This window comes from Neltuma alba, unplaced genomic scaffold (assembly GCF_004799145.2).
Source record: "Neltuma alba isolate B1F8T4 unplaced genomic scaffold, ASM479914v2 tig00012684_pilon, whole genome shotgun sequence".
Taxonomy (NCBI): Eukaryota; Viridiplantae; Streptophyta; class Magnoliopsida; order Fabales; family Fabaceae; genus Neltuma; species Neltuma alba.
The window spans coordinates 2547-21162 of NW_021637113.1; the positions used below are offsets into that span (position 1 = coordinate 2547).

An 18616-nucleotide genomic window follows, 5' to 3' on the forward strand; every position below is an offset into this window, starting at 1 on the left:
TTTCTTTTTAACTGCCATGTTTTCTCGACGTTACATATTCTTTTTGTAGTAATATGGGATCATTGCGTGCAAACAACCCCAAAAAAAAAAATTAGTCGATTGCTCAAAAATCTGATAGTAGTATCGAAAAACACCGTATGCTGGATAATTGTATACAAGAAATTTTATATCGATCCTTTTGTGATTAAAAGCAAGAAAACGCTGTGATGCTCGACGCTGATCTACTGATTCAGTGGCTGCTGAATTTTACAAGAGAATATTCAGTTAAGAAATTGTGGAAAGCAGTTACTTCCAGATATGGTATACATATGCAATGAGTTATAACCATGAAGTGTGTGAATATTGTGACTTGTTACTCGCGCAAGTGAAGTGAAACAAAAATGAGAGGCTGAGGTTGACTTAAATTAATTCAAGAGGAACGATGTCCGCTCGACCTCTATTGAAGTAAATATGATGAGGTCTAAGGAATTGTTCTCTCCAACACAGTTTACTAAACTATGGTGCACGTATGTGAGGGGAAGATGAGAAAACCTTTCCAATATTTAACTGTTGAGATGAGAAAGCCAACCCACTTAAATAAGCATCGCATTCTATATCAATAAAAGCATATCACAGAAGAATTAGAACATCAGTTCGTGGCAAGCCATAACAAGAATGGTACAGAAGATGTAGTTTGTTGAGGTCATGAGACAATCTAGTCTCTTCTATTCCAGATAGAGGAGTCCAAATGCAGAGGATAAAAGATCTGATGCTGATGCTGAAGGAGCAGCCCACAGTTCGTCCACTCATGCACCTTGTTCTTGAATCTGAGTCATCATATTTTCATCCAACTGGTTGTATAACATCCTCATTACCTCCAAATTCATCTCATCCAATACCTCACTTGACTCTGAAACTATCTCCTTAACCACACTTTTACCTTCAAGCATGCTTACCACTGAAGACATGGTAGGCCTGAGAGCTGGGGTGACATTGGTACACAAGAGAGCCACTTGGATCATCACCATTGCTTCCTCCTTGTCAAAGTTTGAGCCCAACCTTCGATCAACTAGCTCTAGTAACTCCCCTTTTTCTTTCAAGAGACGTGCCTGGTGAAATCAAAATCCAATATATAATCAAACTAATTCCATCCTTGGAAACAATAAAAATTGCAGGGAGAACGAAAGAACTCTCTGATTATGCAGGAAAGACGAAATGGAAGCATTCTTTTCTGGTATAGCTTGCACCAGAAAGAAGCAACCAAAACCATAAAGCTGAAGTTTGAATTGAAAAGATCTCATCGTAAGACGTTGGTAAAATTCTCAGGGCAGAAGCAAGAAAAAACTCATGAAAGTTGTTTAGATATCTTTAAGGTGGAGATTACACAAGTAGTTTACTTATATTTTGATCAGTGTGCAATGGCTCTGAAAAGGGTTGTTTTGATACTAGATGGACACTGAAAAACAAAAGGCCCCCTGTACTGTAGACACTGTCTAGATAAATTGACATGATTACTAGATAGCTTGAGAATATTTTACCCAGTCAAGAAGATAGATTGCTTCATCCTTTTCTTGGCGAATGTTGTTGACCCTCCCACTGACAATTTCCAAGGCAACAATTCCAAAACTATAGACATCTGCTTTGTCAGTTAAGTAACCATGCATCGCATATTCAGGTGCCATATATCCACTATAGGAATAAAAAGTATATCCGTTACATTATGTTAGAAATAAAAAGAAAATTAGAGTCAAAATTCCCGAAAGAAGTTTATTTAAAAGAAGAAACTCACTAAGTGCCAGCAATTCGAGTGCTTATGTGAGTATTGTCCTCTTCAACAAGTTTAGCCAAACCAAAATCCGATATCTTGGGATTGAGATCTTTATCAAGTAGCACATTAGTGGCCTTAATGTCTCTATGAACAATCTTCAATCTTGATTCTTCATGGAGGAATGCTAAACCTCGAGCAATCCCAACACAAATCTTGTGTCTTGTTGGCCAATCTAATTTTAATTGAAATTCCTTTGAACCTTCATTTGTGAACGTAATAATAATTAGACAACATTATCATATGGCCAAGTATACTTGTTGTAAGATATTGGATTATTACAAATCAAACAAGCAAAAAGAAGTTTAACAATTTACCAAATAAAGCACGGGCTAGACTATTGTTATCCGCGAACTCATATATTAACAACAGTTGATCTCCTTCAACACAACAGCCATAAAGCTTAACCAGATAGGGGTGCTGCAAAGCAGAAATCATGCCTATTTCATTTATAAATTCACGATTTCCTTGTTTTGATTTGGTGGACAGCTTCTTAACTGCAATAATTGTGCCATTTGGGAGTATACCCTGCAATTTTGGATATGACATAGAAGTTATAGGAAAGTTGAAATGGATTTTCAAGTAAATAAGAACCGCAAAGGCAATTGGTCAATCATGCAATTAATAGAATATTTGTCATGCCGTGTATAACCTTATAAACAGGACCAAACCCTCCTTCTCCGATCTTATTAGCTGTATTGAAGTTGTTGGTTGCTGCTTTGATTTCCTTGAAGGTGAATATACCAGTTCTAAGATCCAAACCCTCAAGATCTGTCAGTAAAAGAAAAAAAAAGTCAGAGAGCTAGAATTTTCATCAAATTTTGAGTCACAGTCGTGCAAAGATGATGCATGAGATGAAATAATTCCCATCTTAAAATGAAGTAAGAGTACACCAAAATTCATGCTACACAAATCAACAGAGCCCAATTCCAGACAGAAGCATCTGAGTTTTACATGAAAGGATTGGTTAGCAGTGCGGAGTTGCTTTGTAATTACCTTTCGCCAATGAACTTCTGCGTCCTATACAGCCTCTCCACCAAAGTATACCTAATACCAAGATCACAATAACAACTCCTGCAACCACAATTCCTACCACAGCCCCAGTAGATAATCCATTATCTGAGTCTGTTTGGTTTTAATGAAACAGTTTTATGTATTAGATGAAGATAATGGTACCACCCAGATGGTGGCAGAAAATTTAAAACGATCGAGTAGTGTACAACCCACCATATTCCACGGATATAGCCGATATAAGAGGACCGTATACTGATCTATCTGGGATTGCGGTTGTCCCTTTTCCTGCCCAGTAGAATCTAATCTCCAAGGTATTATCAGTGACATCAGTAGTGAATGGTCTTATTACCTCCTTTCCCACTCCTCCTGCTTCTTCAGCAATGTTGAAGTTCGCTAGCACCCTCTTTCCCTACAAGATTTCAGTCCAAACCTTAGCGCTTCATGCATGATGGCTACCACTACAGTTTTTAGACGGTTGGAAATATTCTAGGGGAAATGAAACTTTGGGATCCAATAAAGAAACGAAGGTGCATAATAATATTTAAATATAAAAAATGAAATTACTTAATTATCTTTTTTTCCCATGAAATGTTCCATGCATGTTAAAACTTAAAAGCTCGAGTCAGTGAAAAATTATTAGATAATCAGGGGTAGATTTCAAAATATAAGTGTCAGTCAAACAAGTTTTTTTTTTTAATCTTTCGAAATCTGACAGCAACAAATTTTTCAACTATTCATATAGAAGATTTGAAAATAAGAATCTTATTTCGTCAATATATATATATATATTTGTCTATATATTCGGGAAGTTCAAATGGACTCCCCATAATTTGATATAGATATATGTGAAAAATTGCAATTGATGTTTCAATTTTAGAAATTATTTAAAAATAAGTACGCAAATTTCACACTATCTTGTAAAATTTGGCATTTGTGCGAAAAGTTTTTAACTGTATATATTTCAACTTTTAATTGATATGGATGAATGAAGAAAAAAATTTCAGTTAATACATGGAGTTGCAAGGGTTTGACACTTACCTCTCGCAATCTACTACTCAACTATATGATAATTATAACTAATCTTTCATTTTTAGGATACCAGGGTCTTTTATCAAAACTTTGAAATACTTGGTCCTGACCTGTAATTAATTAGATGCATTGGTTCGAAAGTGTCTTTTCCCAATATTCTGTCAGCAGTTTTATACCGGAAGTCACACCACTAGGAAAACAATATCCCTACAAATTTGATATTATGTATATTGGATGTGAGAAAACTTGGATTCATATGGGGGAAGGGGATGTGACGGAGAAATTCTTTATGATTGTGTAATATTATCTTAAAAGCATAAAAGTGCCGTTCCTAGTCTAAGTCAGCTTAGCACGTCACACCTACACGAAAGGTTCAACACTCGAGCTAGTTAAAAATCTTTGTTCAGTATCAAATGTGAGCCTGACAATTGGTAAAAAGGTAGAAAAATGAAGAAACATGCACCTGAATGTAGACGTCAAATAAACGCCTTCCAAGGCTGCTATATGTTTGATCATCAGTGAACATTATCTCCGCAAAATGAAGGTTCACTCTGTATTTTCCATTTTCCAGGCAAAAGCCATAATAAGTCAGAGAAATAGGAGTAACACGGGCATTCTTATACAGTCCAGCATCGATCATAGAAAGCCTAGACTTGTTCGCAGAGGTAACATGGTAGTCTGTGGTAGCATTAGCATCCAAGTAATAGCCAGTGGTGCTAAATGCCCAGTTTCTACCTTCCCTGAGGAATCTAGCAGGTCCAGCATCATCTAAATCACCTTCATATGTTTTACCGTCACTGACGGTTGCCGACTCTCCACCACAATTTATATAGAGAGAGCGCGATTCTGGAACACGTAAAATAGGGTTAATCGCGGCCGAAATGAACCAGGCTACGTGAGGAACTTACATTTACAACGATAGGATAATATAGAATAGGCTCCGTCGAATCAAATAACATGGCATAGTGTTAGAAAAAGGTTTTGATGTACTTTCCCCCTTGTACTTGGACCCCGCAATTAAAGTACCTCCAAAGTCCATCCATATTCCAAATGCTAAAGCAAGCAGAGTGAGATACTGAGACCTAAAAAGTGCGACGCGAAAAAGTTATACGTAAACTTACTTTCAGTGCAGCTAACGCTTCTTAGACACGTGGGCATTCCTCTGAGAGTAAGGTGGAAAGGGCGTGAAAAAGTCAGAAAAGATTAAAGCTACATATAGTAATGAAAATATCGCATGTTGAGTTTAGCGGATGAAACTTACGAGTTGTTGGCCATTGACGAGCTTGCAAAGAGGTTCCTATGGCATGTGAGAGATTGATAGGGATCAGATAGGATTATAAAGTTGATATCGAATGCATAAAATATGTGTGCGTGCAAGCGCGCTTACACGTTATTAGATTTTGAACATTGCTGCTCTGAGTTTCCACTGTTGAAGTTATTGTATGAAAGATCTCTATGTACAAGTGAAAGTAGAAATTTCAAAATCTTGGAAAGATGCAACAAAGAATCATAAGGAATCATTTGGAGATTCTAAACAAACCAAAGCATATCAGCTTCAAGATTCACAGGTGTAATTCAATGCATAAATCTAATGTGCGATAATCGAAGTCCATTCATGAGCAGAAAGCTTCAAAAATGAGAGAGTTCAGGAAGTAAACCCTTATGAAGGAAACTGTCATCGACCCTCTTATATGCAAGTCATATTTCACAGGACTGCATATATAATTGTGTGTCAAAGGACTCTCTAATAACCCGTTTTCAATTACTCATGTATTTACATGACCACTCTTCATATACATTTGGTTGGCACTTGGCAGTCGCAAATGGGAACAATAAGCCGAAAAAAGGAAAAGAAAAGACAGGGAACGAAGGGACATTCAGAAATGAGGAAGGAGCTGCTGGGCGTCGATTGCTGAACGAAAAGAGCAAAGGAGAAAGAGTGGAAACCACATGAGAGCAGGAGCAAAGAACTGATCCCATCTCTCTGTAAATTCTAGAGATGAGCCCATCCGGACAATTTTTATTATATAATATTTTCATTTTAACCTGAAATCAATTTTTCAAATTAACATTTTTGTTTTACTTCATGCTTCGTTTACATGAAAAAGAAAAAAAATGCGTCATACAAAATCCAAGAGAAATTAAATCGGTATTTCTCTGTTAACCCTTGGTTATCGCAAGGACAGTTTTGCCTGTATCTAAACTCACTATTAAAAAGTGATTTTTAAAACAAAAAAATATGTCACATTTTCTCTCGTGATTGATGATTTTAAACAGGCCTAATATTTAAAAGTATCTTATTTTTTTTAATCATGAGACAATTTTATCAAGCTAAGGATTAGTACATATAAATAATGTACCTGCAAAGTTTAAAAGAACTATTAAATACTTTGGGCTTGTTTAAATGATTCATAAACAACTTTTCGATAACAATTTATGAAAAATGAGGTATGCGAAAGTGCTTATAAGAGTTTAACATAAAAAGATGCAAAGATACCCTTATTCGTTATTAATTCAATCTTTTCATTCTTTTGTAACCTAACTTTCATCTTCCCAGAAATCTTATCGAGTAAAGCCCTTCACAGCGCATGTGTGAAGCATCGGAAAGAAAACTCACAGGTTTACTTTGGTATCCCTGTCATCTATCCATGGAGGTATTTGTCCAGTGAGAAGGTTTTTTGTCAAAAATCTACACAAAAGAAATTTCAAGAAAATGATAGAAGCCAACATTGATATTTTAGAAGAACCCAAAAAACAGAAAGAAAGAAAGATTTCTTACACATACTGATGTCTCTTTTGCGTCTCAAAGGTGGGCGGGATATCTCCCGTCAAATTGTTGAAGCTCAAGTCTCTGCATATATACACATGCATAAAAATGTCTTAATAAATTGTCACAAAAAAATGTCTTAATAAATGTAGAAGAAAGGATCGCAAAATTAGTAGTACTCTCTTCGTTTATTGTTATCAGATATTTTTAATAAACTAACGTTCGTTAAGAAAAATTGTTTGTTAGTTGATATTTTAAATTCTTTTCAAATTCATCTAATCCTAATAATTATTTGTTTGCATCCTCAAGCGCATCTTAGGTAGTTTTAAAAAAAAAAAGTTTTAATTACTCTTAGGATTCTGTAAAACGCCTTATAAATTGAAATATATTACTTCTTATTCTTAATATAAGAACTCGTTTGACTTTTATTTTGGTTTTAAATATAAGATCCCAATTTATTTTGTCTCTCATATTTATCCATTTTTTAAGGTAGTCTCTGTAATAATTGTAGTTCTAATCAATATATTTAATTAGCAGGGATATTTTTTTAAAAAAAAACATCCATTTATTATAAAAAAACTAACATAACTAATTTTCTTAATATACTCTAATTAGTCAATTAACTCTTATATTAAGGACCAGAAGTAATATAAATTTAAATAAATTGCTTTATTAATAATAAATAGAATAATATATTACTCCTTCCATTATAAAAATATGTCTTTTGAAAAAATTGTTTTGTTTCATACGTCTTTTTAAAAGTTTAAAGTAACATTCATTAATTTTAGAAACAAAAATGAGGCAATGTACGTAGTTTGAAACGGGGTGTATATTTGTGTATTGAAACAAAGTTACAATTTGCTTTTGCATTTTTTATCCCATTTTTTGATTACTCTAATAGAACATGGGGGATATTGTTCTAGTTAGTAAAGAAACGAGCACTTACATTTTATTTAAATTTTGCATACTCCCAAGATATGGATGTATCGTTCCATTAATCTTGCAATTCCTCAAAATCCTGTAAAACAATCAGATTGTCAGCGTCCTCGTCTAATCATAAAATCTGACATCTAAAATCTTATTTCAACCATTGAGATTTAAAATTTTTAGTATGTAATTTTTTAATAATAAAATTGTTTTTTTAAAAAAATATAAGATTATTTTATTTTAAATTTTATATCTATTAGAATAAAAAATTATTCAAAATATAAAGTATATTTAAATTAAATCTGGATCATCCAAAATGAGCATTTCAAGCTCATATTTTTTATGAGCATGAAATGCTCTCCAGACAAACATCGTTACCTCTCATATCTATTTTCCTTTCCCAAATAATTGCATCAGTGAGACATATGTCAAAAACAATAATTGTAAATGACTCAAAAGGGAAGCAGGGTTAAGAATATATATAGTCAAAACAATAATTTAACTCACAGTGTTTTCAGGTTTGTCAAGTTCATAAGTTCTGGCAAAGGCAAATATTCAGATCCATTGAGGTCACTAATAATCCTGCGGACACGTCATTTACAGTCATAGTCAAACATAATTAAAGTGTAAGTGATTTTTAAAACCTCACCTACAACGAAATCATCACACCATACTTACAATTCTCTCAGATTTTTCATTAGTGAGAATACTGAAGGAATTGGCCCACTTAAACCACTGCCTACGATCCTCCTGACAAAATGAAAAATCGTTCATTCAGATTAAAAGGCGCTGAGCGTTTCAAGAATTGAAAGAAATGAGAGTTGATAAGGGGAGGAAAAGGAAGAGAGATTTTCTTACAATCTCTCGAGACTCGTCCAGTTCTGAATAAAATCGGGTATCTTCCCAGAAAATTGATTATCCCCAATTTCACTGCCATCAGCCCATGTGTGGTGCAAGCAGGAAAAGTGACTGTTAGTTTAGACTGTTGAACTGAAATAAGCAACATAGTTTATTCATCATGGCAACGAGAGTATGATAAAAGAGGAAGCTTACAATTCTCGCAGTGCAGTGAGATTGGCTAATGTAGGAGGTAACTCTCCGGTAAAATTATTGGAGTTAAGCAGCCTGGGTTGACAAGGACAGATTATGAACATAAGCAAATGGAGTTCAAATTTCAAAGCACATGGTCAATGAACGAGCATACGGACAGATTAAACTAAGAATTTAACACAGGATTACAAACGGAAAATCAAAACAAAGGCTTACAATCTTTCAAGTTTGGTGAGACTCCCAAGCTCCGGAGGAAGATTTCCAGAAAATTGATTGTGCTCTAGGTTCCTGTCCATTTTAGGCCAAGTTAATTTCCACAAAAGCTTTGGGGAAACAATTCGTTCAGGTTATAATTGACAGAACTCACAGACTCTGAAGAGTGGAAATGCTTCCTAGCTCTCGTGGAATTGTACCCGTCAGTCGATTTCCATAAACCGAACTACAGTATAATTAAGAACAATGCATCATTAGATTCATGTTAATTGGACGAAACCGTAATCATATTCTCTATACTCGATCAAAATCAAAATGTAAGAGAGGACAGAGTACATTTTGGTAAGTTGCGTGGAGCCCCATTCTGGAGGGATTGTGCCGTTGAGGTAATTGCGAGCGAGATCACTGTGCACACAATAGAGAAAGAAATCGATTTGATGAAAGAAGCGCAGTGTCCCTAGATGTGAGTTCAAGTTTTAGAAGCACATACATTTCCGTAAGGTAAGATAGCTCCGTCAATTCTAGCGGCAGAATCCCCGAGAGATTTTGAGAGTTCAGGGTACTGCACGTTCATTCCGCGCCGTAAAGGCGAAGATGGTCAAATTAAATATTACATAATGATAACAACAACAATGAAAAAATTAATTGGGTTCTCATCTTAGATATAATAAAGTATTATTATTTTTACAATAATTAGATTTTAAAATATAGTCAAAATTAATGTTTATAATTTGTAAATTGTGTGATTTAGAATGTATTTTATGTTTTATAAAAACTACCAATATAATACTATTTTAATTCTATAGTTTATTCATTGTTCACGAATTCGGTTGTCAATTTCTTTATTTAAAAATAACTTTGTGAAAGTCTTCCAAAAAAAAAAAGTTCTAAATCGTTGTAAGCTAGCAGGTAATATAGCGTCTGATTTTAAAAAAAAATAGAAAAATCTATGTTGCTCGATAGGGATGACTGAGAAATGTCACTAATGACGGTTAATTTTACCAAAATTACAATTTTTTTTATGTTAAGCGCAATTACATTCAGTTAGCAAACTATGAAAAAGAGTTTGTTTAATTTTATACGTATAAAAACGCAGGGGAAATTGAGGAAAAGAGTCACTATTACACTTTATTTGGATTGAAAAAGTCTTCTTTAATATTACAGCAGCTCATCAAAATCAAACTTAATCATTTACATGGTAAAAAATTCTGACTCTTCTCCATAATTTTCATGTTTTTTCTTTTAAGCAAAATTTTTTGATACATTTTTTTTACTTTTCATGCCATAGCTTAAGTTCTTCTACTTTTTTACTTTGTAAACTTTAAAATTATATATATTATTTTTTATTTTATTAAAAAAGGACAAATTTACTATTCAAAATTTTATTAATGAAAAAATTTAAGCCAAGCGAACTATATTACGTTTGTAAAAAATTAGCATAATATTAATAGTTTTTGTATACAAAAATTTATCAAATTTATTTTACTAATATTACCTTAGATCTTAAATATTAGCAGAATATTAATATTTTTTGTATACAAAAATTTATCAAATTTCTTTTATTAATATTACCTCTTATTTTAAATACGTATATCTAGGACAGTAAAAAATTTTAAGGGAAAAAGAAGACAGTAAAGAAGGGCGTGCCACGTGGCACGAAGTCTCCCCTTCATCTCCTATAAAATCCTATCCGTTCAATTCGCAATGCGCCACATCAAGCTATTAAAAAAATCCTTCCCCTAGTCCGTCTAACGGTTCAAGGATCCCATGAAAATATCAGCGTCTTCCACTCTCTGGCCACTCTCTCCTCTTCTGGGGGTATTTGGACTTTCGGATGCAAAGTTCTCTACAAATATACTTCTCTTGTGGTTAACATAGGATTTAATTTTTAAATTGATTTTGATTCTAAATATAAAACCTAGTTCTTATATTTATTAATTTTTTCTAAATTATCCCTATAGATACTTTCTCAACTATAATTAAGTAGAAAAGGAAGATGGAATATTAAGAAAGATGATTATAGTGTTTTAGGAAAAAACATATTATATTTTTATAATTAACTAACTTACTTAACTTTCTTTATCTAATCAAATTAGTTAGATAGATTTTATATTTTATATACCATAAAATTATTTTTAAAATTATAGTTTGATTTCAATCTAAACATGTTTCCCACTTCAAGTCAGCGTTGAATTTCGCCGATTTGATCCAGATTCTTATCCTCGAGAAATCCAAAGATTATAGGCCAACCTTAATCATATAACTTGAAAAGCATCCCGTCCGCCAGTGATCAACAATCTATGAAAAATCTCGATCACTCTCATCCTTCACTCTTTTATCTGGTGAAGAGCTTCCTTCATGTCCAATCTTCTCTCCACGTTTTCCTCATAATCGCTCAGCCCAATTTTCAAAAGCTTCGGCAATAATTCGCTCTTACTATTCTCAATCCCTTCCATTCAACATCAAGCACTGCACTTCACTTGCGCTATGCTTCTCTGTATCATTCTGCTCACCCAACTCGCTATATTTCGAACCAGCGTTGTGCTTTTAGATAGTTCTCTGAGAATTTTCCCTTAAAAATCTCCAGAATCACGATGCCCAACCTCTATAACCTGTCTTCTTCATGACCCCGCCATGTTGTGCGTACTCCAGCGACTTGAGAGCTTTTAGATCATTTTGGACGAACAGAATTTTAGGACGCTGGTGAGAAAAATAATACTCCTCCGGTCCTTAATATAGGACCTAATTGTTGAGTTGATTTTGATCCTAAATATGAGACATATTTCTCATATTGATCCTAAATTACTCTATTGATACTCCCTCAAGTATAATCAAGTAAAAAAGGGAGTAAGAATATTAAGAAAGATAATTATGGTGTTTTAGGAAAAATATGTCATATTTCTTCTAGTTAACTAATTTACCTAATTTTCTCAATATAATCAAATTAGTTAAATAGATATTATATTTAGGACCGGAAGAGTACTACCTTATGTTTTTAATATAAGAGTTAGTTGATTAATTTGAGTAAGTTAAAAAAATTAGTTAAGTTTTTTATTTATTATAAATAGATATTGTCTTTTCTAAAATATCTTTACTAATCAAATATATTAACTATAACTACTACTCCTCCGATCCTTATTATAAGACCCAATTTGACTTTTTATTTGGTCCTAATTATAAGACCCAATCCATTTTCTCTCTTATATTTATGCATTTTTTTCCAAGATAATCCTTCTAATAATGATAGTTTTAGCCAATATACTTAATTAGCAAGGATATTTTAGGAATAACAACACTTATTTATTATAAATAACCAACTTAACTTACTTCCTTAATCTCCTCAAATAAATCAATTGGGTCTTATAATTAGGACCGGAGGAGTATTATTATAAGGACAATTTTTAAAAAAATAGATAAATATAATAGAGAAAATAGATTATTTTTAAGAAGTAGTACTGAGAGAGGATTTGATTCTGACAAAAACCACCATCACCCCAAGAGAACGTACAATTGCAGACTAAGGCTCTGTTTGGGTGCTCCAAAACCATGGTTTCAGAAGCACTTTTCCGCAAAACGAGGTAACCTCCTCCACATATTTACTTCGTAATCCGTAAAAGCACTTTTGAAACCATGGTTTTGTTTTTATCCAAACACTCCCTAAGTGTTCTCATCTTGAAAACTACTAAAGAATTGTACTAAACAGGAACTGAGATTAAAAGGAAAAAGAGATGAATGAAAGAGATCACGTACATGTTGGTAACATGACAAAAACTATCACCAAGAGAACAATTGCAGACGACGGCATTATCGCTTTCGTCTGTAGTCCAGTTACGAGTCCCAGAAGTAGTACATGGATCTACGTTGAAGTCCCAGTCCTTCTTTCCCAGTTTCCGAGCTATCTTTCTCAAAGCTTCCACTAAACACATATACAGATAGACATAATAAGATTCATGTGTGTGTGGACACAAAATATATACGATCCAGTTTTGTATATGTGCGTATACCTTCGTCTGGTGAAGTGACGCCGATGGCAAAAGTGGAGAAGAAGCAAAAGAGAAGGAGCACGAGAAGGCAATACTGAGGACAACTCGTGCTGTAATTCATGCTGCTTCGCCTTGGATTTGCCTGTAAAAAGCTCCAGATTTATTATTTAGACACAAGGCAAGGCAGCATTATACTCTGATTTATAGTAAATCCAAATGCGGCAGTAGTAAAAAAATCTAAACGCGGCGAGAGAGAGGACACTTTTCCCTGTAAATATATAGGGGGCTGGGTTTGAGTCAAACGGACGGCTAGGATCTCGTGTCGGTCTGATGGGCGGTCCGGATTTGCAGACAAAAAGAAGAAGTGGGCCCGACGCCCCTTCTACGTAATGTACAGGAGGACATCGACGTTGACTGAGCAGAGATGGTTGACCTGAACGCGTTGGCTCTGGAATTAACATCTATGTTTTCCCACCCATGGCTGTTGAGGTTTCACTTTTCAGTTCATTAATCAGACGATGAAGTTGAACATTCGTTTCCGTTTTTCATTTGGCCATTCATTGCGATTCAGAGCCTCTTACTACAATAACACTGAATGTTTCTTTAAATCTTTCTTAATCCGTAAGATTGCCAACTTGATATTTCTGCGAGTTAGTACGAACCAGTTTTGTGATGAGCACCACAAGCTCATCAATTTTGGACTATTTGCATTTTATTTGGATGATCCAGATTTGATTTTTTTATATTTTTATTTATTCAAAATAATTATTTTAATGTGTATATAATCTAAAATAGTGTTAATCTCTTAACTATCATTCTTTTAAAAAATAGTTTTTTCTATTTAAAAATAACTAATTAAAGAAATCAAATCTGGATCATCCAAATGAGATATAGATGATCCAGATTTGATGAGTTTATGGTGCTTATCAAACTTATGAGCACCGAAACTAGTTCCTTGTGAGTACAATGTATGCTTTTGTTGTTTAATTCTGTTAGGTCAAGGATGGTAAAACAAATTGTGTTTCATTTTTCACCATCTATGAATTATTATAAGATTATCGTCATAAATAAATATACTTATGAAGTCTTAATTATTAAAGTTGTAAAAATAACATTTTTTTAAAAAAAATTTCAGAAAACCTGTTATTAAATATTATACTATAGTTGTTAATAAAATTACGGAAGTTGTTAACGGCATTATTAGAGTTGTAAAAACACTACTTTTTAAATTTTCTGTAAAACCTGTTATTAACTGCTATGCTGAATTTGTCAATAGCGTTACAAAACTTGTTAACCGTTTTACTGAAGTTATAAAAAAATTTTAAAAAATCATTGCGGCCACTAGGCCAGTGGGGCATTTTGTTTTTTAAAAAATAATTTAAAAAATAATAAATAAAATAAAAAGTAATATAGTCATTTCAGCAAATTTTCAAATGTTAAATTGATCACTTATAAGTAAATTAGGTTTTTGCAAATACAAATGACCATTTTTACAATTTTTTCCTTGAGAAAAGGTGCCCCGTTCAAAGATGTGCGTGTACAGGGGAAAAAAAAGGGAAAAAAAAAGAAAAAAAAGAGGTCAGTGAGAGACACGTACATGCTGATACCATGACAAAAACCATCAGCAGGAGGACAATTGCAGACGACAGCATTATCTTCGTCGTTTTTGGTCCAGTTACGAGTTCCAGTCCTTCTTTCCTAGTTTCCCAGCTATATTTCTCAAAGCTTCCACAAAAAATAGAGATAGACATAGTAGGATTCATATTATATATATATACACGCGCGCATATTCTTTGACCGCACGGGGAGGAACAAGAAACTTACCTGCCAGACATGTTGATAACCAGAACGACCAGGGATCCATAAGAAATCCATGGCTTTGACCAGAAAAGCAGAGAATGGGTCTGCTTGGTTCGAACCAGATGTGTCGCTTGGGACTCGTGCTTGAGCCGAAACAATAACTAAAGCTAGCAACAAAGGGAGAAAGACAGTGATGGACGTGCTTTTGCAGACTTCCCAGTCTGTCTGGTTCGAGCCATATTGAGGAGTGAGTGAGAGAACCAGTTATGCTCTTACTTCTTCTATATAATGATGATTATTGTATCAAAGAAAATGCAATGCTGATTGAAACTGAAGTGGATTCATGTAAATACTGAGCGTAGAATTAGCCAGGAACAAAATCCAGTGAACTTGTAACTTATAATCTCGTGCAGATAGTGCGTACGTGCTTAAAAAAGAATTGGGAACAAGGATGAGCAATGATTAGGTTTATCTAAATAAGGTAGAAGCAAGTGATTGGTGGCCGTTCGTTTCGAGGATAGCTTTCCACGTCAGTATATAATGGAGCTGAGCTTAGAAGCCCCATCGAACTTCGCATCAGTATGTGGGGAAAATTGAAGGAGCTCACTACTGTCCCGAAAGCCTTTTGTGACCTCTAGCTAGTCTGGTTTTTGGGTACATATGTGCATGTCATCAAGTTGGACCACTCCATTGTTCAGTCCCATCCATGCCCCGTGATTCACGTGCATACATACAGATATATATATATATATATATATTCACACACACACATATCCTCTCATGGAGAGATTATTGATCACATAATCCATGATCATATATACAAAATATAGGATCCAGTTATGCATAGTGTGTGTACACCTTCATCTAGTGAAGTGACACCGAGGGCAACAGGGGAGAAGAAGCAGAAGAGAAGGAGCACAATAAGGCAATATTGAGAACAACTCGTGTTGTACTTCGTGCTGCTTCCCCTTTGGATTTACCTGTGAAAACCTTTCAGATGTATTGCTCCCCCCGGATAAGCTAAACTTTGTTAAAGGAAATTGGTTTTTTTTTTAATAAGATAACATTTATTTTTATCTAAGTATTTAATGAGTTTTTTTTAATTTTATCCTCATATATTCTCTTTCTTCTTTAATTCATTTATTGCTCTTTTTTACTTATTCTTTTTATTAATAAGGGTATATTTGAAAAAAAATACATGTCTTACGTGTTTATTGTTTTAAAATGATTTTAACTAATTTCTTGATAAACATAAATAGATAAAGTTTATCTTATATTTTAAACTGAATGGAGTATTATTTTAAACTTTGTTAAAGGAAGTTGGTTTTTTTTTTATAAGATAACATTTACTTTTGTCTAAGTATTTAATGAGTTTTTTTTAATTTTATCCTCATATATTCTCTTTTTTTAATTTATTTATTGCTCTTTTTTACTTATTCTTTTTATTAATAAGAGTATATTTAAAAAAAATACATGTCTTACATATTTATTATTTTAAGATGATTTTAATTAATTTCTTGATAAACGTAAATAGATAAAGTTTATCTTATACTCTAAACTGAATGGAGTGTTATTTTAAAACCAAGGCACCCTCAAAAGCTCTGCTTACAAATCTAATTGCTTTGTGTGTGTGAGAGGGAGAGAGAGGACCTTTTCCCTGTGATAGACGGCTGGATTTAAATAAAACAACCGCTAGGATCGCGTGTCGCCCTGATGGAGGATGAGGTTGACTTGAATTTAACTATGTAGAGATGGAGTCAATACGTACGACCAAACCAGGTCTCGAGGAATATAATTTCCCTACGTGATAGTTGAGGTTTCAGTTCATCGGACAATTCATATGAATATTCTTGTTTACGTTATTTACTCTGGCATGTGTACACACACACACACACTCACGCATCTAGTGCGAAACTAAACTCCATTTTCACCGTCCATGAGTTATTTATAAGACCATATGATTAAGTTGCTGACACCAAAAAAAAAAAAAGATTAAGTTGTTCGTTATCAATTTGCGTACGGTGAAAATATTCTCCCAGTGTGTACTTTCACTAAAGGAAAAAGTCAGAGGTCACCCCCCCAGCCCATTTTTATCGTCTTAAGTGGCTCCAACAACCGCCTACGATTAAAAAGTATGTGTGACTTGTGATGTTATGTTAATATGTTATTGGTGACATTAAATTTCCCTTTCACAAAGTTGACAAGACTAATTTGAACTTTAATAACCGACTTGACAACTGGATACAACGAAAATCCTCAAATTATGACACGGTTTCAGATCATACCTCAATCCCCAGCATATTTTCACATGTACCAAGCGAGATCATATCAAGAATTAGACTACAATTAATTAGTGCACAATAATTGACTAAAATAGTTAAAATTAAACGATCGATGTGACGTGATTTTTTGTTGGGCTCATGCATGCATGCGAAGGCTTTTGCGAATGTCCCTTTTTCCGCTTTCTAACCTTGGCCTTCTCTCTTAATTTCTTCTCTATTAATTAACACTGCTTGTATTTTAAATATAAGACTTATTTTATAATGAAAATTATTCTTTTCGTCTTATTTATAGGATAAAGAGAAAATAAATTTTTGATCCTATTTATAAGTCACTTTATTAAATTTTTAGCATTTATATACTATTTTGTTCTTTATTTATTAGAGTCTAGATAATTATCTTTTTGGAAAAATGCATTTATTACATAAAGATAAGGTTGAAAAGTTATTATATTTTAATTAGTAAAGAGTTAATGCAGTTTAAGTTTTTATTGGTCTGTGTGCAATATGTTAGAAGTACCTTATAAATATGACTAAAGAAGTATGTTACAAAATAGATCTTATATTTAGAACCAGAAGAATAATTACTTATCCCCTTCTCAGGTATTCATTTTTCCTAAATTTAATTATATGATTCTCCACTAAGCCCCTGTTGACCCAACTAATATGTCATGACTATGTACGGGTACTGTTTTTCCCATCTTTATATGTCATTGAAGGCCTATGTTCTCCAAGAGGAAGAAAATTAGAGTTGGTGGATCCACGTCTTGGTTCAAACTACTCCCAAGATGAAGCCATGAGAATGCTAAATTTGGCTCTTGTGTGCACTAATCTATCTCCCACCCTCAGACCCTCCATGTCATCTGTAGTGAGCACATGCTTGAGGGAAAAACTCCAATTCAAGCACTGATAAACAAGTTCAAAGACCAATATGCAAGGTTCAAAATGTTGTCGTATGACAGCCAGACATTTGTAGCCTCTCAATCAAGTATGGAACAAAGAGGCAAGTCAACAGATGGGTCATGGGTTGACTCCTCAATATCTCTTCCAAGTAAGGATGATTTCTCTTCATCTAGTAAGCTTCTTGAAGATTAAAATTTAATGGTTGGAAACCGTAGTTATAGAACTTGTATTATGTTATAATAATGATATTTGTTTGAAATATAGATTGTCTTTATTTATTTTTGTGAATTATTTAGGTTTATCTTATTTAACTTTTCAATAATTACACTTAGAGCTCTGTAAATAACCCTCAAGTTATTTTGATGTTAGACTTTTAGCCTATTGAATAATACTAAGATCATTTGTCTTTTGCTTCTTATAGTTTCTCTCAGTTTCTCCCCCTTTTCTTCTCTTTTCTCCTTTTATGCATGATTTGTTCATCAGTCAGGAAGAAAACTTGCATGTATTTTTCAATTCTTTAGTAAAGGAGTAAACAAGAACAGTAGGCTTTGTGGAAAAAGAATCGTAGAGTAATTATTTATACAATGTCAAACAGAATACATTGAGTCATATACCAAGTTCTGAATGTACACTTAAACTTTAACTATCAAATGTGGTATTTTCCCCCTAAAAGAAATCCTTTTGAAGTTTAATCAATCTTAGTGTTATAGCTCCAGCTGGCTGATTTATATTAGGCATCAATCAACACTTAACATTGCATTTGTTATCAGCTAAAGTTTGTACATGTACGATATTATAACACAAAAGCAGCACAGCCCAATGCTTGCACTCACCAATTTATATGGTT

The 18616-nt window shown here is 33.6% G+C and overlaps 1 pseudogene; it reads right to left on the reverse strand.

Annotated features, from left to right (window-relative positions):
• Positions 1–618: 618 nt before the first annotated feature.
• On the reverse strand, positions 619–14622 carry LOC114729840 (probable leucine-rich repeat receptor-like serine/threonine-protein kinase At3g14840; annotated as a pseudogene).
• Positions 14623–18616: the final 3994 nt, after the last annotated feature.